We start from the raw sequence: 24,172 nt of genomic DNA, 5'->3' as shown, positions 1-24,172 counted from the left end.
GGGCTTCCTAATGACGATTGAAATCTCAAATTGCATCGCGATTCAATACATCGTCCTCCAGCGGAATTGTCTCCAAGAGGATATTGCTGCCTCGGGCACCTTATGGTCCGTCTCTTGTCAGTCTAGATTTTCGAATCGGACGCAAAAGTGATGGTTAATTGTAACGTTCAGGGCCACCTAATGACGATGGAACACTCAAATTGCGTCGCGATTCAATATATCGTCCTCTGGCCGTCTTGTGTCCAAGGGGATATTGCTGCCTGGGGCACCTTATGGTCCGTCTCCTGTGAGTTTAGATTTTCGAATCCGACGCAAAACTGATGGTTAATTGTAAAGTTCAGGGTCTGCTAATGACGATGGAACACTCACATTCCGTCCAGATTCAATACATCGTCCTCCAGCCGACTTGTCTCCTAGGGAATATTTCTGCCTCGTACACCATATGGTCCGTCTCCTGTGAGTCTAGATGTTCGAATCCGACGCAAAACTGATAGTTAATTGTAAGGTTCAGGGCCTCCTAATGGCGATGAATATCTAAAACTACATCGAGATTCAATACATCGTCCTCCAGCCGACTTGTCTCCAAGGGGATAGTGCTGCCTCGGGAACTTTATGGTCCGTCTCCTGTGAGTCTAGTTTTTCGAATCTGACGGAAAACTGATGTTAATTGTAACATTCAGGGCCTCCTAATGACGATGGAAATCTCAAATTGCATCGCGATTCAATACATCGTCCTCAGCCGACTTGTCTCCAAGGGGATATTGCTGTCTCGGGCACCTTACGATCCGTCTCCTGTGAGTGTAGATTTTCGAATCCGACGCAAAACTGATAGTTAATTGTAACGTTCAGGGCCTCTAATGACGATGGAAATCTCAAATTGCATAGCGATTCAATACATCGTCCTCCAGCCAACTTGTCTCCAAGGGGATATTGCTGCCTGGGGAACCTTACGGTCCGTCTCCTGTGAGTCTACATTTTCGAATCGGATGCAAAACTGGTAGTTAATTGTAACTTTCAGGGCTTCCTAATCACGATGGAACACTCAAATGGCATCGCGATTCAATTCATCGTCCTCCAGGCGACTTGTCTCCAAGGGGATATTGCTGCCTCGGGCACCTTATGGTCCGACTCCTGTGAATCTAGATTTTCGAATCGGACGCAAAACTGATAGTTAATTGTAACGTTCAGGGCCTCCTAATGGCGATGGAAAACTCAAATTGCATCGCGATTCAATACATCGTCCTCCAGCCGACTTGTCTCCAAGGGGATATTGCTGCCTCCGGCACCTTATGGTCCGTCTCCTGTGAGTCTAGATTTTCGAATCCGACGCAAAGCTGATGGTTAATTGAAACGTTGAGGGCCTCCTAATGACGATGGAACACTCAAATTGCGCCGCGATTCAATACATCGTCCTCCTGCCGACTTGTCTACAAGGGGATATTGCTGCGTCGGGCACCTTATGGTCCGTCTCCTGCGAGTCTAGATTTTCGAATCGGACGAAAACTCATAGGTAATTGTAACGTTGAGGGCCTCCTTTTGACGAGGGAACACTCTAATTGCGACGAGATACAATATATCGTCCTCCAGCCGACTTGTCTCCAAGGGAATATTTCTGCCTCGCACACCTTATGGTCCGTCTCCTGTGAGTCTAGATTTTGGAATCGGACGCAAAACTGATAGTTAATTGTAACGATCAGGGCCTCTAGTGACGATGGAAAACTCAAATTGCAACGCGATTTAATACATCGTCTTCCAGCCGACTTGTCTCCAAGGGGATATTGCTGCCTCGGGTACCTTATGGTCCGTCTCCTGTCAGTCTAGATTTTCGAATCGGACGCAAAACTCATGGTTAATTGTAACGATCAGGGCCTCCTAACGGCGATGAAAATCTCAAATTGCATCACGAATCAATACATCGTCCTCCAGCCGACTTGTCTCCAAGGGGATATTGCTGCCTCGGGCACCTTATGGTCCGTCTCCTGTGAGTCTAGATTTTGGAATCCGACGCAAAACTGATGTTAATTGTAACATTCAGGGCCTCCTAATGACGATGGAAATCTCAAATTGCATCGCGATTCAATACATCGTCCTCCAGCCGACTCCAAGGTGATATTGCTGCCTCGGGCACCTTATGATCCGTCTCCTGTGAGTCTAGATTTTCGAATCCGACGCGAAACTGATGGTTAATTGTAACGTTCAGGGCCTCCTAATGACGATGGAAATTTCAAATTGCATGTGCGATTCAATACATCGTCCTCCAGCCGACTAGTCTCCAAGGGGATATTGCTGCCTGGGGCACCTTATGGTCCGTCTCCTTTGAGTCTAGATTTTCAAATCCGACGCAAAACTGATGGTTAATTGTAACGTTCAGTGCCTCCTAATGACGATGGAAAACTCAAATTGCGTCGCGATTCAATAAATCTTCCTCCAGCCGACTGGTCTCCAAGGGGATATTGCCGCCTCAGGCACCTTATGGTCCGTCACCTGTGAGTCAAGATTTTCGAATCGGAAGCAAAACCGATAGTTAATTGTAACGTTCAGGGCCTCCTAATGACGATGGAAAACTCAAATTGGATCGCGATTCAATACATCGTCCTCCAGCTGACTTGTCTTCAAGTGGATATTGCTGCCTATGGCACCTTATGGTCCGTCTCTTGTGAGTCTAGATTTTCGAATCGGACGCAAAACTGATGGTTAATTGTAACATTCAGGGCCTCCTGATGACAATGGAACACTCACATTCCGTCCAGATTCAATACATTGTCCTCCAGCCGACTTGTCTCCAAGGGGATATTGCTGCCTCGGGCACCTTATTGTCCGTCTCCTGTGAGTCTAGATTTTCGAATCGGATGCAAAACTGATAGTTAATTGTAACGTTCAGGTCCTCCTAATGGCGATGGAAAACTCAAATTGAATCGCGATTCAACACGTCGTCCTTCAGCCGACTTGTCTCCAAGGGGTTATAGCTGCCTCGGGCACCTTATGGTTCGTCTCCTGTGAGTCTAGATTCTCGAATCCGACTCCAAACTGATGTTAATTGTAACATTCAGGGCCTCCTAATGACGATGGAACACTCAAATTTTGTCGCGATTCAATACATCGTCCTCCAGCCGACTTGTCTCCAAGATATGCTGCTGTCTCGGGCACTTTATAGTCCGTCTCCTGTGAGACTAGATTTTCGAATCGGATGCAAAACTGATACGTAATTGTAACGTTGAGGGCTTCCTAATGACGAGGGAACACTCAAATTGCAACGAGATTCAATATATCGTCCTCCAGCCGACTTGTCTCCAAGGGGATATTGCTGCCTGGGGCACCTTATGGTCCGTCTCCTGTGAGTTTAGATTTTCGAATCCGTCGCAAAACTGATGGTTAATTGTAACGTTCAGGGTCTCCTAATGACGATGGAACACTCACGTTCCGTCCAGATTGAATACATCGTCCTCCAGCCGACTTGTCTCCTAGGGAATATTTCTGCCTGGTACACCTTATGGTACGTCTCCTGTGAGTCTAGATTTTCGAATCGCCCGCAAAACTGATAGTTAATTGTAACGTTCAGGGCCTCCTAATGGCGATGGAAAACTCAAATTGCATCGCGATTCAATACATCGTCCTCCAGCCGACTTGTCTCCAATGGGATATTGCTGCCTTCGGCACCTTATGGTCCGTCTCCTGCGAGTCTAGATTTCCGAATCCGACGCAAAACTGATAGTTAATTGATACGTTCAGGGCCTCCTAATGGCGATGAAAATCTCAAAATGCATCGCGAATCAATACATCGTCCTCCAGGGGACTTGTCTCCAAGGGGATATTGCTGCCTTGGGCACCTTATGGTCCGTCTCCTGCGAGTCTAGATTTCCGAATCCGACGCAAAACTGATAGTTAATTGTAACGTTCAGGGCCTCCTAATGGCGATGAAAATCTCAAATTGCATCGCGAATCAATACATCGTCCTCCAGCCGACTTGTCTCCAAGGGGATATTGCTGCCTCGGGCACCTTATGGTCCGTCTCCTGTGAGTCTAGTTTTTCGAATCTGACGCAAAACTGATGTTAATTGTAACATTCAGGGCCTCCTAATGACGATGGTAATCTCAAATTGCATCGCGATTCAATACATCGTCCTCCAGACGACTTGTCTCCAAGGGGATATTGCTGCCTCGGGCACCTTATGATCCGTCTCCTGTGAGTGTAGATTTTCGAATCTGACGCAAAACTGATATTAATTGTAACATTCAGGGCCTCCTAATGACGATGGTAATCTCAAATTGCATCGCGATTCAATACATCGTCCTCCAGCCGACTTGTCTCCAAGGGGATATTGCTGCCTCGGGCACCTTATGCTCCTTCTCCTGTGAGTCTAGATTTTCGAATCGGATGCAAAACTGATGGTTAATTGTAACGTTCAAGGCCTCCAAACGGCGATGAAAATCTCAAATTGCATCGCGAATCAATACATCGTCCTCCAGCCGACTTGTCTCCAAGGGGATATTGCTGCCTCCGGCACCTTATGGTCCGTCTCCTGTGAGTCTAGTTTTTCGAATCTGACGCAAAACTGATGTTAATTACAACATTCAGGGCCTCCTAATGACGATGGAAATCTCAAATTGTATCGCGATTCAATACATCGTCCTCCAGCCGACTTGTCTCCAAGGGGATATTGCTGCCTCGGGCACCTTATGATCCGTGTCCTGTGAGTGTAATTTTCGAATGCGACGCAAAACTGATAGTTAATTGTAACGTTCAGGGCCTCCTAATGACGATGGAGCACTCAAACTGCATCGCGATTCAATACATCGTCTCATAGCCGACTTGTCTCCAATGGGATATTGCTGCCTCGGGCACCTTATGGTCCGTCTCTTGTGAGTCAAGATTTTCGAATCCGACGCAAAACTGATGGTTAATAGTAACGTTCAGGGCCTCCTAATGACGATGGAACACTCAAATTGCGTCGCGATTGAATACATCGTCCTCCAGCCGACTTGTCTCCAACGGGATATTGCTGTCTCGGGCACTTTATGTTCCGTCTCCTGTGAGTCTAGATTTTCGAATCGGATGCAAAACTGATAGTAAATTGTAACTTTCAGGGCATCCTAATGGCGATGGAAAACTCAAATTGCATCGCGATTCAATACATCGTCCTCCAGCCGACTTGTCTCCAAGGGGATATTGCTGCCTCGGGCACCTTATGGTCCGTCTCCTGTGAGTCTAGATTTTCGAATCCGACACAAAACTGATGGTTAAATGAAACGGTCAGGGCCTCCTAATGACGATGGAACACTCAAATTTTCTCGCGATTCAATACATCGCCCTCCAGCCGACTTGTCTCCAAGATATGCTGCTGTCTCGGGCACTTTATAGTCCGTCTCCTCTGAGACTAGATTTTCGAATCGGATGCAAAACTGATAGTTAATTGTAACTTTCAGGGCTTCCTAATCACGATGGAACACTCAAATGGCATCGCGATTCAATACATCGTCCTCCAGCCGACTTGTCTCCAAGGGGATATTGCTGCCTCGGGCACCTTATGGTCCGTCTCTTATGAGTCGAGATTTTCGAATCGGACGCAAAACTGATAGTTAATTGTAACGTTCTGGGCCTCCTAATAGCGATGAAAATCTCAAATTGCATCGCGAATCAATACATCGTCCTCCAGCCGACTTGTCTCCAAGGGGATATTGCTGCCTTGGGCACCTAATGGTCCGTCTCCTGCGAGTCTAGATTTCCGAATCCGACGCAAAACTGATAGTTAATTGCAACGTTCAGGGCCTCCTAATGGCAATGAAAATCTCAAATTGCATCGCGAATCAATACATCGTCCTCCAGCCGACTTGTCTCCAAGGGGATATTGCTACCTTGGGCACCTTATGGCCGTCTCCTGTGAGTCTAGTTTTTCGAATCTGACGCAAAACTGATGTTAATTGTAATATTCAGGGCCTCCTAATGACGATGGGAATCTCAAATTGCATCGCGATTCAATACATCGTCCTCCAGACGACTTGTCTCCAAGGGGATATTGCTGCCTCGGGCACCTTATGATCCGTCTCCTGTGAGTGTAGATTTTCGAATCCGACGCGAAACTGATAGTTAATTGTAACGTTCAGGGCCTCTAATGACGATGGAAAACTCAAATTGCATCGCGATTCAATACATCGTCCTCTAGCCGACTTGCCTCCAAGGGGATATTGCTGCGTCGGGCACCTTATGCTCCGTCTCCTGTGAGTCTAGATTTTCGAACCTGACGCAAAACTGATGTTAATTACAACATTCAGGGCCTCCTAATGACGATGGAAATCTCAAATTGTATCGCGATTCAATACATGGTCCTCCAGCCGACTTGTCTCCAAGGGGATATTGCTGCCTCGGGCACCTTATGATCCGTGTCCTGTGAGTGTAGATTTTCGAATCCGACGCAAAACTGATAGTTAATTGTAACGTTCAGGGCCACTAATGACGATGGAAAACTCAAATTGCATCGCGATTCAATACATCGTCCTCCAGCCGACTTGTCTCCAAGGGGATATTGCTGCCTCGGGCACCTTATGGTCCGTCTCCTGTGAGTCTAGATTTTCGAATCCGACACAAAACTGATGGTTAAATGAAACGGTCAGGGCCTCCTAATGACGATGGAACACTCAAATTTTCTCGCGATTCAAAACATCGCCCTCCAGCCGACTTGTCTCCAAGATATGCTGCTGTCTCGGGCACTTTATAGTCCGTCTCCTCTGAGACTAGATTTTCGAATCGGATGCAAAACTGATAGTTAATTGTAACTTTCAGGGCTTCCTAATCACGATGGAACACTCAAATGGCATCGCGATTCAATACATCGTCCTCCAGCCGACTTGTCTCCAAGGGGATATTGCTGCCTCGGGCACCTTATGGTCCGTCTCTTATGAGTCGAGATTTTCGAATCGGACGCAAAACTGATAGTTAATTGTAACGTTCTGGGCCTCCTAATAGCGATGAAAATCTCAAATTGCATCGCGAATCAATACATCGTCCTCCAGCCGACTTGTCTCCAAGGGGATATTGCTGCCTTGGGCACCTAATGGTCCGTCTCCTGCGAGTCTAGATTTCCGAATCCGACGCAAAACTGATAGTTAATTGCAACGTTCAGGGCCTCCTAATGGCAATGAAAATCTCAAATTGCATCGCGAATCAATACATCGTCCTCCAGCCGACTTGTCTCCAAGGGGATATTGCTACCTTGGGCACCTTATGGCCGTCTCCTGTGAGTCTAGTTTTTCGAATCTGACGCAAAACTGATGTTAATTGTAATATTCAGGGCCTCCTAATGACGATGGGAATCTCAAATTGCATCGCGATTCAATACATCGTCCTCCAGACGACTTGTCTCCAAGGGGATATTGCTGCCTCGGGCACCTTATGATCCGTCTCCTGTGAGTGTAGATTTTCGAATCCGACGCAAAACTGATAGTTAATTGTAACGTTCAGGGCCTCTAATGACGATGGAAAACTCAAATTGCATCGCGATTCAATACATCGTTCTCTAGCCGACTTGCCTCCAAGGGGATATTGCTGCGTCGGGCACCTTATGCTCCGTCTCCTGTGAGTCTAGATTTTCGAACCTGACGCAAAACTGATGTTAATTACAACATTCAGGGCCTCCTAATGACGATGGAAATCTCAAATTGTATCGCGATTCAATACATGGTCCTCCAGCCGACTTGTCTCCAAGGGGATATTGCTGCCTCGGGCACCTTATGATCCGTGTCCTGTGAGTGTAGATTTTCGAATCCGACGCAAAACTGATAGTTAATTGTAACGTTCAGGGCCACTAATGACGATGGAAAACTCAAATTGCATCGCGATTCAATACATCGTCCTCCAGCCGACTTGTCTCCAAGGGGATATGTCTGTCTGGGGCACCTTATGCTCTGTCTCCTGTGAGTCTGTATTTTCGAATCGGACGCAAAACTGATGTTAATTGTAACATTCAGGGCTTCCTAATGACGATGGAAATCTCAAATTGCATCGCGATTCAATACATCGTCCTCCAGCCGACTTGTCTCCAATGGGATATTGCTGCCTTCGGCACCTTATGGTCCGTCTCCTGCGAGTCTAGATTTCCGAATCCGACGCAAAACTGATAGTTAATTGATACGTTCAGGGCCTCCTAATGGCGATGAAAATCTCAAAATGCATCGCGAATCAATACATCGTCCTCCAGGGGACTTGTCTCCAAGGGGATATTGCTGCCTTGGGCACCTTATGGTCCGTCTCCTGCGAGTCTAGATTTCCGAATCCGACGCAAAACTGATAGTTAATTGTAACGTTCAGGGCCTCCTAATGGCGATGAAAATCTCAAATTGCATCGCGAATCAATACATCGTCCTCCAGCCGACTTGTCTCCAAGGGGATATTGCTGCCTCGGGCACCTTATGGTCCGTCTCCTGTGAGTCTAGTTTTTCGAATCTGACGCAAAACTGATGTTAATTGTAACATTCAGGGCCTCCTAATGACGATGGTAATCTCAAATTGCATCGCGATTCAATACATCGTCCTCCAGACGACTTGTCTCCAAGGGGATATTGCTGCCTCGGGCACCTTATGATCCGTCTCCTGTGAGTGTAGATTTTCGAATCTGACGCAAAACTGATGTTAATTGTAACATTCAGGGCCTCCTAATGACGATGGTAATCTCAAATTGCATCGCGATTCAATACATCGTCCTCCAGCCGACTTGTCTCCAAGGGGATATTGCTGCCTCGGGCACCTTATGCTCCTTCTCCTGTGAGTCTAGATTTTCGAATCGGATGCAAAACTGATGGTTAATTGTAACTTTCAAGGCCTCCAAACGGCGATGAAAATCTCAAATTGCATCGCGAATCAATACATCGTCCTCCAGCCGACTTGTCTCCAAGGGGATATTGCTGCCTCCGGCACCTTATGGTCCGTCTCCTGTGAGTCTAGTTTTTCGAATCTGACGCAAAACTGATGTTAATTACAACATTCAGGGCCTCCTAATGACGATGGAAATCTCAAATTGTATCGCGATTCAATACATCGTCCTGCAGCCGACTTGTCTCCAAGGGGATATTGCTGCCTCGGGCACCTTATGATCCGTGTCCTGTGAGTGTAATTTTCGAATGCGACGCAAAACTGATAGTTAATTGTAACGTTCAGGGCCTCCTAATGACGATGGAGCACTCAAACTGCATCGCGATTCAATACATCGTCTCATAGCCGACTTGTCTCCAATGGGATATTGCTGCCTCGGGCACCTTATGGTCCGTCTCTTGTGAGTCAAGATTTTCGAATCCGACGCAAAACTGATGGTTAATTGTAACGTTCAGGGCCTCCTAATGACGATGGAACACTCAAATTGCGTCGCGATTGAATACATCGTCCTCCAGCCGACTTGTCTCCAACGGGATATTGCTGTCTCGGGCACTTTATGTTCCGTCTCCTGTGAGTCTAGATTTTCGAATCGGATGCAAAACTGATAGTAAATTGTAACTTTCAGGGCATCCTAATGGCGATGGAAAACTCAAATTGCATCGCGATTCAATACATCGTCCTCCAGCCGACTTGTCTCCAAGGGGATATTGCTGCCTCGGGCACCTTATGGTCCGTCTCCTGTGAGTCTAGATTTTCGAATCCGACACAAAACTGATGGTTAAATGAAACGGTCAGGGCCTCCTAATGACGATGGAACACTCAAATTTTCTCGCGATTCAATACATCGCCCTCCAGCCGACTTGTCTCCAAGATATGCTGCTGTCTCGGGCACTTTATAGTCCGTCTCCTCTGAGACTAGATTTTCGAATCGGATGCAAAACTGATAGTTAATTGTAACTTTCAGGGCTTCCTAATCACGATGGAACACTCAAATGGCATCGCGATTCAATACATCGTCCTCCAGCCGACTTGTCTCCAAGGGGATATTGCTGCCTCGGGCACCTTATGGTCCGTCTCTTATGAGTCGAGATTTTCGAATCGGACGCAAAACTGATAGTTAATTGTAACGTTCTGGGCCTCCTAATAGCGATGAAAATCTCAAATTGCACCGCGAATCAATACATCGTCCTCCAGCCGACTTGTCTCCAAGGGGATATTGCTGCCTTGGGCACCTAATGGTCCGTCTCCTGCGAGTCTAGATTTCCGAATCCGACGCAAAACTGATAGTTAATTGCAACGTTCAGGGCCTCCTAATGGCAATGAAAATCTCAAATTGCATCGCGAATCAATACATCGTCCTCCAGCCGACTTGTCTCCAAGGGGATATTGCTACCTTGGGCACCTTATGGCCGTCTCCTGTGAGTCTAGTTTTTCGAATCTGACGCAAAACTGATGTTAATTGTAATATTCAGGGCCTCCTAATGACGATGGGAATCTCAAATTGCATCGCGATTCAATACATCGTCCTCCAGACGACTTGTCTCCAAGGGGATATTGCTGCCTCGGGCACCTTATGATCCGTCTCCTGTGAGTGTAGATTTTCGAATCCGACGCAAAACTGATAGTTAATTGTAACGTTCAGGGCCTCTAATGACGATGGAAAACTCAAATTGCATCGCGATTCAATACATCGTCCTCTAGCCGACTTGCCTCCAAGGGGATATTGCTGCGTCGGGCACCTTATGCTCCGTCTCCTGTGAGTCTAGATTTTCGAACCTGACGCAAAACTGATGTTAATTACAACATTCAGGGCCTCCTAATGACGATGGAAATCTCAAATTGTATCGCGATTCAATACATGGTCCTCCAGCCGACTTGTCTCCAAGGGGATATTGCTGCCTCGGGCACCTTATGATCCGTGTCCTGTGAGTGTAGATTTTCGAATCCGACGCAAAACTGATAGTTAATTGTAACGTTCAGGGCCACTAATGACGATGGAAAACTCAAATTGCATCGCGATTCAATACATCGTCCTCCAGCCGACTTGTCTCCAAGGGGATATGTCTGTCTGGGGCACCTTATGCTCTGTCTCCTGTGAGTCTGTATTTTCGAATCGGACGCAAAACTGATGTTAATTGTAACATTCAGGGCTTCCTAATGACGATGGAAATCTCAAATTGCATCGCGATTCAATACATCGTCCTCCAGCCGACTTGTCTCCAAGGGGATATTGCTGCCTCGGGCACCTTATGGTCCTTCTACTGTGAGTCTAAATTCTCGAATCCGACGCAAATATGATGGTTAATTGTAACGTTCAGGGTCTCCTAATGACGATGGAACACTCACGTTCCGTCCAGATTCAATACATCGTCCTCCAGCCGACTTGTCTCCTAGGGAATATTTCTGCCTGGTACACCTTATGGTACGTCTCCTGTGAGTCTAGATTTTCGAATCGGACGCAAAACTGATAGTTAATTGTAAGGGTCAGGGCCTCCTAATAGCGATGGAAAACTCAAATTGCATCGCGATTCAATACATCGTCCTCCAGCCGACTTGTCTCCAATAGGATATTGCTGCCTTGGGCACCTTATGGTCCGTCTCCTGCGAGTCTAGATTTCCGAATCCGACGCAAAACTGATAGTTAATTGATACGTTCAGGGCCTCCTTATGGCGATGAAAATCTCAAATTGCATCGCGAATCAATACATCGTCCTCCAGCCGACTTGTCTCCAAGGGGATATTGCTGCCTTGGGCACCTTATGGTCCGTCTCCTGCGAGTCTAGATTTTCGAACCTGACGCAAAACTGATGTTAATTACAACATTCAGGGCCTCCTAATGACGATGGAAATCTCAAATTGTATCGCGATTCAATACATGGTCCTCCAGCCGACTTGTCTCCAAGGGGATATTGCTGCATCGGGCACCTTATGGTCCTTCTACTGTGAGTCTAAATTCTCGAATCCGACGCAAATATGATGGTTAATTGTAACGTTCAGGGTCTCCTAATGACGATGGAACACTCACGTTCCGTCCAGATTCAATACATCGTCCTCCAGCCGACTTGTCTCCTAGGGAATATTTCTGCCTGGTACACCTTATGGTACGTCTCCTGTGAGTCTAGATTTTCGAATCGGACGCAAAACTGATAGTTAATTGTAACGTTCAGGGCCTCTAATGACGATGGAAAACTCAAATTGCATCGCGATTCAATACATAGTCCTCCAGCCGACTTGTCTCCAAGGGGATATTGCTGCCTCGGGCACCTTATGCTCCTTCTCCTGTGAGTCTAGATTTTCGAATCGGATGCAAAACTGATGGTTAATTGTAACGTTCAAGGCCTCCAAACGGCGATGAAAATCTCAAATTGCATCGCGAATCAATACATCGTCCTCCAGCCGACTTGTCTCCAAGGGGATATTGCTGCCTCCAGCACCTTATGGTCCGTCTCCTGTGAGTCTAGTTTTTCGAATCTGACGCAAAACTGATGTTAATTACAACATTCAGGGCCTCCTAATGACGATGGAAATCTCAAATTGTATCGCGATTCAATACATCGTCCTCCAGCCGACTTGTCTCCAAGGGGATATTGCTGCCTCGGGCACCTTATGATCCGTGTCCTGTGAGTGTAATTTTCGAATGCGACGCAAAACTGATAGTTAATTGTAACGTTCAGGGCCTCCTAATGACGATGGAGCACTCAAACTGCATCGCGATTCAATACATCGTCTCATAGCGGACTTGTTTCCAATGGGATATTGCTGCCTCGGGCACCTTATGGTCCGTCTCTTGTGAGTCAAGATTTTCGAATCCGACGCAAAACTGATGGTTAATTGTAACGTTCAGGGCCTCCTAATGACGATGGAACACTCAAATTGCGTCGCGATTGAATACATCGTCCTCCAGCCGACTTGTCTCCAACGGGATATTGCTGTCTCGGGCACTTTATGTTCCGTCTCCTGTGAGTCTAGATTTTCGAATCGGATGCAAAACTGATAGTAAATTGTAACTTTCAGGGCATCCTAATGGCGATGGAAAACTCAAATTGCATCGCGATTCAATACATCGTCCTCCAGCCGACTTGTCTCCAAGGGGATATTGCTGCCTCGGGCACCTTATGGTCCGTCTCCTGTGAGTCTAGATTTTCGAATCCGACACAAAACTGATGGTTAAATGAAACGGTCAGGGCCTCCTAATGACGATGGAACACTCAAATTTTCTCGCGATTCAATACATCGCCCTCCAGCCGACTTGTCTCCAAGATATGCTGCTGTCTCGGGCACTTTATAGTCCGTCTCCTCTGAGACTAGATTTTCGAATCGGATGCAAAACTGATAGTTAATTGTAACTTTCAGGGCTTCCTAATCACGATGGAACACTCAAATGGCATCGCGATTCAATACATCGTCCTCCAGCCGACTTGTCTCCAAGGGGATATTGCTGCCTCGGGCACCTTATGGTCCGTCTCTTATGAGTCGAGATTTTCGAATCGGACGCAAAACTGATAGTTAATTGTAACGTTCTGGGCCTCCTAATAGCGATGAAAATCTCAAATTGCATCGCGAATCAATACATCGTCCTCCAGCCGACTTGTCTCCAAGGGGATATTGCTGCCTTGGGCACCTAATGGTCCGTCTCCTGCGAGTCTAGATTTCCGAATCCGACGCAAAACTGATAGTTAATTGCAACGTTCAGGGCCTCCTAATGGCAATGAAAATCTCAAATTGCATCGCGAATCAATACATCGTCCTCCAGCCGACTTGTCTCCAAGGGGATATTTCTGTCTGGGGCACCTTATGCTCTGTCTCCTGTGAGTCTGTATTTTCGAATCTGACGCAAAACTGATGTTAATTGTAACATTCAGGGCTTCCTAATGACGATGGAAATCTCAAATTGCATCGCGATTCAATACATCGTCCTCCAGCCGACTTGTCTCCAAGGGGATATTGCTGCGTCGGGCACCTTATGTTCCGTCTCCTGTGAGTCTAGATTTTCGAACCTGACGCAAAACTGATGTTAATTACAACATTCAGGGCCTCCTAATGACGATGGAAATCTCAAATTGTATCGCGATTCAATACATGGTCCTCCAGCCGACTTGTCTCCAAGGGGATATTGCTGCCTCGGGCACCTTATGATCCGTGTCCTGTGAGTGTAGATTTTCGAATCCGACGCAAAACTGATAGTTAATTGTAACGTTCAGGGCCACTAATGACGATGGAAAACTCAAATTGCATCGCGATTCAATACATCGTCCTCCAGCCGACTTGTCTCCAAGGGGCTATTTCTGTCTGGGGCACCTTATGCTCTGTCTCCTGTGAGTCTGTATTTTCGAATCGGACGCAAAACTGATGTTAATTGTAACATTCAGGGCTTCCTAATGACGATGGAAATCTCAAATTGCATCGCGATTCAATACATCGTCCTCCAGCCGACTTGTCTCCAAGGGGATATTGCTGCCTCGGGCACCTTATGATCCGTCTCCTGTGAGTGTAGATTTTCGAATCCGGCGCCAAACTGATAGTTAATTGTAACGTTCAGGGCCTCTAATGACGATGGAAAACTCAAATTGCATCGCGATTCAATACATCGTCCTCCAGCCGACTTGTCTCCAAGGGGATATTGCTGCCTCGGGCACCTTATGCTCCCTCTCCTGTGAGTCTAGATTTTCGAATCGGACGCAAAACTGATGGTTAATTGTAACGTTCAAGGCCTCCCAACGGTGATGAAAATCTCAAATTGCATCGCGAATCAATACATTGTCCTCCAGCTCACTTGTCTCCAAGGGGATATTGCTGCCTCCGGCACCATATGGTCCGTCTCCTGTGAGTCTAGTTTTTCGAATCTGACGCAAAACTGATGTTAATTACAACATTCAGGGCCTCCTAATGACGATGGAAATCTCAAATTGTATCGCGATTCAATACATGGTCCTCCAGCCGACTTGTCTCCAAGGGGATATTGCTGCCTCGGACACCTTATGGTCCGTCTCTTGTGAGTCAAGATTTTCGAATCCGACGCAAAACTGATGGTTAATTGTAACGTTCAGGGCCTCCTAATGACGATGGAAAACTCAAATTGCATCACGATTCAATACATCGTCCTCCAGCCGACTTATCTGCAAGGGGATATTGCTTCCTTAGGCACCTTATGGTCCATCTCCTGCGAGTCTAGATTTTCGAATCCGACGCAAAACTGATAGTTAATTGTAACGTTCAGGGCCTCCTAATGGCGATGAAAATTTCATATTGCATCGCCAATCAATACATCGCCCTCCAGCCGACTAGTCTCCAAGGGGATATTGCTGCCTCGGGCACCTTATGCTCCGTCTCCTGTGAGTCTGTATTTTCGAATCGGACGCAAAACTGATGTTAATTATAACATTCAGGGCCTCCTAATGACGATTGGAATCTCAAATTGCATCGCGATTCAATACATCGTCCTCCAGCCGACTTGTCTCCAAGGGGATATTGCCGCCTCGGGCACCTTATGGTCCGTCTACTATGAGTCTAGATTTTCGAATCCGACGCAAATCTGATGGTTAATTGTAACGTTCAGGGCCTCCTAATGACGATGGAGCACTCAAACTGCATCGCGATTCAATTCATCGTCTCATAGCCGACTTGTCTCCAAGGGGATATTGCCGCCTCGGGCACCTTATGGTCCGTCTCCTGTGAGTGTAGATTTTCGAATCCGGCGCAAAACTGATAGTTAATTGTAACGTTCAGGGCCTCTAATGACGATGGAAAACTCAAATTGCATCGCGATTCAATACATCGTCCTCCAGCCGACTTGTCTCCAAGGGGATATTGCTGCCTCGGGCACCTTATGCTCCCTCTCCTGTGAGTCTAGATTTTCGAATCGGATGCAAAACTGATAGTTAATTGTAACTTTCAGGGCTTCCTAATTACGATGGAACACTCAAATGGCATCGCGATTCAATACATCGTCCTCCAGCAGACTTGTCTCCAAGGGGATATTGCTGCCTCGGGCACCTTATGGTCCGTCTCTTATGAGTCTAGATTTTCGAATCGGACTCAAAACTGATACGTAATTGTAACGTTGAGGGCTTCCAAATTACGAGGGAACACTCAAATTGCGACGAGATTCAATATATCGTCCTCCAGCCGACTTGTCTCCAAGGGGATATTGCTGCCTAGGGCACCTTATGGTCCGTCTCCTGTGAGTTTATATTTTCGAATCCGTCGCAAAACTGATGGTTAATTGTAACGTTCAGGGTCTCCTAATGACGATGGAACACTCACATTCCGTCCAGATTCAATACATCGTCCTCCAGCCGTCTTGTCTCCTAGGGAATATTTCTGCATGGTACACCTTATGGTCCGTCTCCTGTGAGTCTAGATTTTCGAATCGGACGCAAAACTGATAGTTAATTGTAACGTTCAGGGCCTCCTAATGGCGATGGAAAACTCAAATTGCATCGCGATTCAATACATTGTCCTCCAGCCGACTTGTCTCCAATGGGATATTGCTGCCTTGGGCACCTTATGGTCCGTCTCCTGCGAGTCTAGATTTCCGAATCCGACGCAAAACTGATAGTTATTTGTAACGTTCAGGGCCTCCTAATAGCGATGAAAATCTCAAATTGCATCGCGAATCAATACATCGTCCTCCAGCCGACTTGTCTCCAAGGGGATATTGCTGGCTTGGGCACCTTATGGTCCGTCTCCTGCGAGTCTAGATTTCCGAATCCGACGCAAAACTGATAGTTAATTGCAACGTTCAGGGCCTCCTAATGGCAATGAAAATCTCAAATTGCATCGCGAATCAATACATCGTCCTCCAGCCGACTTGTCTCCAAGGGGATATTGCTGCCTTGGGCACCTTATGGCCGTCTCCTGTGAGTCTAGTTTTTCGAATCTGACGCAAAACTGATGTTAATTGTAACATTCAGGGCCTCCTAATGACGATGGAAATCTCAAATTGCATCGCGATTCAATACATCGTCCTCCAGACGACTTGTCTCCAAGGGGATATTGCTGCCTCGGGCACCTTATGATCCATCTCCTGTGAGTGTAGTTTTTCGAATCCGACGCAAAACTGATAGTTAATTGTAACGTTCAGGGCCTCTAATGACGATGGAAAACTCAAATTGCATCGCGATTCAATACATCGTCCTCTAGCCGACTTGCCTCCAAGGGGATATTGCTGCGTCGGGCACCTTATGGTCCGTCTCGTGTGAGTCTAGATTTTCGAATCGGACGCAAAACTGATGGTTAATTGTAACGATCAAGGCCTCAAAACGGCGATGAAAATCTCAAATTGTATCGCGAATCAATACATCGTCCTCCAGCCGACTTGTCTCCAAGGGGATATTGCTGCCTCCGGCACCTTATGGTCCGTCTCCTGTGAGACTAGTTTTTCGAATCTGACGCAAAACTGATGTTAATTACAACATTCAGGGCCTCCTAATGACGATGGAAATCTCAAATTGTATCGCGATTCAATACATGGTCCTCCAGCCGACTTGTCTCCAAGGGGATATTGCTGCCTCGGGCACCTTATGATCCGTGTCCTGTGAGTGTAGATTTTCGAATCCGACGCAAAACTGATAGTTAATTGTAACGTTCAGGGCCACTAATGACGATGGAAAACTCAAATTGCATCGCGATTCAATACATCGTCCCCAAGCCGACTTGTCTCCAAGGGTGACACGTGCAACGTTCAGGGCCACCTAATGGCAATGAAAATCTCAAATTGCATCGCGAATCAATACATCGTCCTCCAGCCGACTTGTCTCCAAGGGGATATTGCTGCCTTGGGCACCTTATGGCCGTCTCCTGTGAGTCTAGTTTTTCGAATCTGACGCAAAACTTCAGGTGCCTCGGGCACCTTATGCTCTGTCTCCCGTGAGTCTGTATTTTCGAATCGGACGCAAAACTGATGTTAATTGTAACATTCAGGGCCTCCTAATGACGATGGAAATCTCAAATTGCATCGCGATTCAATACATCGTCCTCCAGCCGACTTGTCTCCAAGGGGATATTGCTGCCTCGGGCACCTTATGGTCCGTCTACTGTGAGTCTAAATTCTCGAATCCGACGCAAATATGATGGTTAATTGTAACGTTCAGGGCCTCCTAATGACGATGGAACACTCAAATTGCGTCGCGATTCAATAATACGTCCTCCAGCCGACTTGTCTCCAAGGGGATATTGCTGCCTCGGGCACCTTATGGTCCGTCTCTTGTGAGTCAAGATTTTCGAATCCGACGCAAAACTTATGGTTAATTGTAACGTTCAGGGCCTCCTAATGACGATGGAAAACTCAAATTGTGCCGCGATTCAATACATCGTCCTCCAGCCGACTTGTCTACATGGGGATATTGCTGCCTTGGGCTCCTTATGGTCCGTTTCCTGCGAGTCTAGATTTTCGAATCCGACGCAAAACTGATAGTTAATTGTAACGTTCAGGGCCTCCTAATGGCGATGAAAATTTCATATTGCATCGCCAATCAATACATCGTCCTCCAGCCGATTTGTCTCCAAGGGGATATTGCTGCCTCGGGCACATTATGGTCCGTCTCGTGTGAGTCTAGTTTTTGGAATCTGACGCAAAACTAATGTTAATTGTAACATTCAGGACCTCCTAATGGCGATGGAAATCTCAAATTGCATCGCGAATCAATACATCGTCCTCCAGCCAACTTGTCTCCCAGGGGATATTACTGCCTCGGGCACCCTATGCTCCGTCTCCTGTGAGTCTGTATTTTCGAATCGGACGCAAAACTGATGTTAATTGTAACATTCAGGGCCTCCTAATGACGATTGGAATCTCAAATTGCATCGCGATTCAATACATCGTCCTCCAGCCGACTTGTCTCCAAGGGGATATTGCCGCCTCGGGCACCTTATGGTCCGTCTACTATGAGTCTAGAATTTCGAATCCGACGCAAATCTGATGGTTAATTGTAACGTTCAGGGCCTCCTAATGACGATGGAACACTCAATTTACGTCCTCCAGCCGACTTGTCTCCAAGGGGATATTGCTGCCTCGGGCACCTTATGATCCGTCTCCTGTGAGTCTAGATTATCGTATCCGACACAAAACTGATGGTTAATTGTAACGTTCAGGGCCTCCTAATGACGATGGAGCACTCAAATTGCATCGCGATTCAATACATCGTCTCATAGCCGACTTGTCTCCAAGGGGATATTGCTGCCTCGGGCACCTTATGGTCCGTCTCTTGTGAGTCAAGATTTTCGAATCCGACGCAAAACTGATGGTTAATTGTAACGTTCAGGGCCTCCTAATGACGATGGAACACTCAAATTGCGTCGCGATTGAATACATCGTCCTCCAGCCGACTTGTCTCCAACGGGATATTGCTGTCTCGGGCACTTTATGTTCCGTCTCCTGTGAGTCTAGATTTTCGAATCGGACGCAAAACTGATAGTTAATTGTAACGTTCAGGGCATCCTAATGGCGATGGAAAACTCAAATTTCATCGCGATTCAATACATCGTCCTCCAGCCGACTTGTCTGCAAGGGGATATTGCTGCCTCGGGCACCTTATGGTCCGTCTCCTGTGAGTCTAGATTTTCGAATCCGACACAAAACTGATAGTTAATTGTAACCTTCATGGCCTCCTAATGGCGTTGAAAATCTCAAATTGCATCGCCAATCAATACATCGTCCTCCAGCCGACTTGTCTCCAAGGGGATATTGCTGCCTCGGGCACCTTATGATCCGTCTACTGTGAGTCTAGATTTTCGAATAGGTCGCAAAACTGATGTTAATTGTTACGTTCAGGGCCTCCTAATGACAATGGAGCACTCAAACTGCATCGCGATTCAATACATCTTCCTCCAGCCGACTTGTATCCAAGGGGATATTGCTGCCTCGGGCACCTTATGGTCCGTCTCTTGTGAGTCTAGATTTTCGAATCCGACGGAAAGCTGATGGTTAATTGTAACGATCAAGGCCGCCTAATGACGATGGAACACTAAAATGGCTCGCGATTCAATACATCATCCTCCAGCCGACTTGTCGCCAAGGGCATATTGCTGCCTCGGGCACCTTTTGGTCCGTCTCTTGTGAGTCTAGATTTTCGAATCGGACGCAAAACTGATAGGTAATTGTAACGTTGAGGGCCTCCTAATGGCGATGGAAAACTCAAATTGCATTGCGATTCAATACCGCGTCCTCCAGCCGACTTGTCTCCAAGTTGATATTGCTGCCTCGGGCACCTTATGATCCGGCTCCTGAGAGTCTATATTTTCGAATCCGACGCAAGACTGATGGTTAATTGAAACGTTCATGGCCTCTAATGCCGATGGAAAACTCAAATTGCAACGCGATTCAATACATCGTCCTCCAGCCGACTTATCTCCAAGGGGATATTGCTGCCTCGGGCACCTTATGATCCGTCTCCTGTGAGTCTAGATTTTCGAATCCGACGCAAAACTGATGATTAATTGTAACATTCAGGGCCTGGTAATGAAGATGGGAAAACTCAAATTGCCTCGCGATTTAATACATCGTCCTCCAGCCGACTTGTCTCCAAGGGGTTATTGCTGCCTCAGGCACCTTATGGTCCGTCTCCTGTGAGTCTAGTTTTTCGAATCCGACGAAAAACTGATAGTTAATTGTAACGTTCTGTTCCTCTAATGACGATGGAAAACTCAAATTGCATCGCGATTCAATACATCGTCCTCCAGCAGCCTTGTCTCCAACGGGATATTGCTGTCTCGGGCACTTTATGGTCCGTCTCCTGTGAGTCTAGATTTTCGAATCTGACGAAAATCTGATGGTTAATTGTAACGTTCAGGGCCTCCTAATGACGATGGAACACTCAAATTGCGTCGCGATTCAATAATACGTCCTCCAGCCGACTTGTCTCCAAGGGGATATTGCTGCCTCGGGCACCTTATGGTCCGTTTCCTGTGAATCTAGATTTTCGAATCGGACGCAAAACTGACAGTTAATTGTAACGTTCAGGGCCTCCAAATGAGGATGGAGCACTCAAACTGTATCGCGAGTCAATACATCGTCCTCCAGCCGACTTGTCTCCAAGGGGATATTGCTGCCTCCGGCACCTTATGGTCCGTCTCTTGTGAGTCTAGATTTTCGAATCCGACGCAAAACTGATGGTTAATTGTAACGTTCAGGGCCACCTAATGACGATATAACACTCAAATTGCGTCGCGATTCAATACATCGTCCTCCAGCCGACTTGTCTCCAAGGGGATATTGCTGCCTCAGGCACCTTATGGTCCGTCTCCTGTGAGTCTAGTTTTTCGAATCCGACGCAAAACTGATAGTTAATTGTAACGTTCAGTTCCTCTAATGACGATGGAAAACTCAAATTGCATCGCGATTCAATACATCGTCCTCCAGCAGGCTTGTCTCCAACGGGATATTGCTGTCTCGGGCACTTTATGGTCCGTCTCCTGTGAATCTAGATTTTCGAATCTGACGAAAATCTGATGTTAATTGTAACATTCAGGGCCTCCTAATGACGATGGAAGTCTCAAATTGCATCGCGAATCAATACATCGTCCTCCAGCCAACTTGTCTCCCAGGGGATATTACTGCCTCGGGCACCTTATGCTCCGTCTCCTATGAGTCTGTATTTTCGAATCGGACGCAAAACTGATGTTAATTGTAACATTCAGGGCCTCCTAATGACGATTGGAATCTCAAATTGCATCGCGATTCAATACATCGTCCTCCAGCCGACTTGTCTCCAAGGGGATATTGCCGCCTCGGGCACCTTATGGTCCGTCTACTATGAGTCTAGATTTTCGAATCCGACGCAAATCTGATGGTTAATTGTAACGTTCAGGGCCTCTTAATGACGATGGAACACTCAATTTACGTCCTCCAGCCGACTTGTGTCCAAGGGGATATTGCTGCCTCGGGCACCTTATGATCCGTCTCCTGTGAGTCTAGATTTTCGTATCCGACGCAAAACTGACAGTTAATTGTAACGTTGAGAGCCTCCTAATGACGATGGAGCACTCAAACTGCATCGCAATTCAATACATCGTCTCATAGCCGACTTGTCTCCAAGGGGATATTGCTGCCTCGGGCACCTTATGGTCCGTCTCTTCTGAGTCAAGATTTTCGAATCCGACGCAAAACTGATGGTTAATTGTAACGTTCAGGGCCTCCTAATGACGATGGAACACTCAAATTGCGTTGCGATTCAATACATCGTCCTCCAGCCGACTTGTCTCCAACGGGATATTGCTGTCTCGGGCACTTTATGTTGCGTCTCCTGTGAGTCTAGATTTTCGAATCCGACACAAAACTGATGGTTAATTGAAACTTTCAGGGCCTCCTAATGACGATGGAACACTGAAATTGCGCCGCGATTCAATACATCGTCCTCCAGCCGACTTGTCTACAAGGGGATATTGCTGCCTTGGGCACCTTATGGTCTGTCTCCTGCGAGTCTAGATTTTCGAATCCGACGGAAAACTGATGGTTAATTGTAACGATCAAGGCCGCCTAATGACGATGGAACACTTAAATGGCTCGCGATTCAATACATCATCCTCCAGCCGACTTGTCTCCAAGGGCATATTGCTGCCTCGGGCACCTTATGGTCCGTCTCTTGTGAGTCTAGATTTTCGAATCCGACGCAAAACTGATGGCTAATTGAAACGTTCAGGGCCTCTAATGACGATGGAAAACTCAAATTCCAACGCGATTCAATACATCGTCCTCCAGCCGACTTATCTCCAAGGGGCACCTCATGCTCCGTCTCCTGTGATTCTAGATTTTCGAATCGGACGCAAAACTGATGGTTAATTGTAACGTTCAGGGCCTCCTAACGGCGATGAAAATCTCAAATTGCATCGCGAATCAATACATCGTCCTCCAGCCGACTTGTCTCCAAGGGGAAATTGCTGCCTCGGGCACCTTATGGTCCGTCTCCTGTGAGTCTAGAGTTTGGAATCCGACGCAAAACTGATGTTAATTGTAACATTCAGGGCCTCCTAATGACGATGGAAATTTCAATTTGGATCGCGATTCAATTCATCGTCCTCCAGCCGACTTGTCTCCAAGGGGATCTTGCTGCCTCGGGCACCTTATGGTCCGTCTCCTATGAGCCTAGATTTTCGAATCCGACGCAAAACTGATAGTTAATTGAAACGTTCAGGGCCTCTAATGACGATGGAAAACTCAAATTGCAACGCGATTCAATACATCGTCCTCCAGCCGACTTATCCCCAAGGGGATATTGCTGCCTCGGCCACCTTATGCTCCGTCTCCTGTGATTCTAGATTTTCGAATCGGACGCAAAACTGATGGTTAATTGTAACGTTCAGGGCCTCCTAACGGCGATGAAAATCTCAAATTGCATCGCGAATCAATACATCGTCCTCCAGCCGACTTGTCTCCAAGGGGATATTGCTGCCTTGGGCACCTTATGGTCCGTCTCCTGCGAGTCTAGATTTTCGAATCGGACGCAAAACTGATGTTAAATGTAACATTCAGGGCCTCCTAATGACGATGGAAATTTCAAATTGCATCGCGAATTCAATACATCGTCCTCCAGCCGACTCCATGGTGATATTGCTGCCTCGCGCACCTTATGATCCGTGTCCTGTGAGTCTAGATTTTCGAATCGGACGCAAAACTGTTAGGTAATTGTAACGTTGAGGGCCTCCTAATGGCGATGGAACACTCAAATTGCATCGCGATTCAATACATCGTCCTCCAGCCGACTTGTCTCCAAGGGGATATTGCTGCCTCGGGCACCTTATGGTCCGTCTCCTGTTAGTCTAGTTTTTCGAATCTGACGCAAAACTGATGTTAATTGTAAGATTCAGGGCCTCCTAATGACGATGGAAATCTCAAATTGCATCGTGATTCAATACATCGTCCTCCAGCCGACTCCAAGGTGATATTGCTGCCTCGGGCACCTTATGATCCGTCTCCTGTGAGTCTAGATTTTCGAATCCGACGCAAAACTGATGATCAATTGTAACATTAAGGGCCTGCTAATGAAGATGGAAAACTCAAATTGCCTCGCGATTTAATACATCGTCCTCCAGCCGACTTGTCTCCAAGGGGATATTGCTGCCTCAGTCACCTTATGGTCCGTCTCCTGTGAGTCTAGATTTTCGAATCGGACGCAAAACTGATGGTTAATTGTAACGTTCAGGGCCTCCTGATGACAATGGAACACTCACATTCCGTCCAGATTCAATACATTGTCCTCCAGCCGACTTGTCTTCAAGGGGATATTGCTGCCTCGGGCACCATGTGGTCCGTCTCGTGTGAGTCTAGATTTTCGAATAGGATGCAAAACTGATAGTTAATTGTAACGTTCAGGG

Source organism: Schistocerca cancellata, chromosome 5 (genome assembly GCF_023864275.1).
Source record: "Schistocerca cancellata isolate TAMUIC-IGC-003103 chromosome 5, iqSchCanc2.1, whole genome shotgun sequence".
NCBI classification, from domain to species: domain Eukaryota; kingdom Metazoa; phylum Arthropoda; class Insecta; order Orthoptera; family Acrididae; genus Schistocerca; species Schistocerca cancellata.
The sequence above is the reverse complement of the archived record's forward strand: the minus strand, read 5'-3'. Positions refer to the sequence as shown.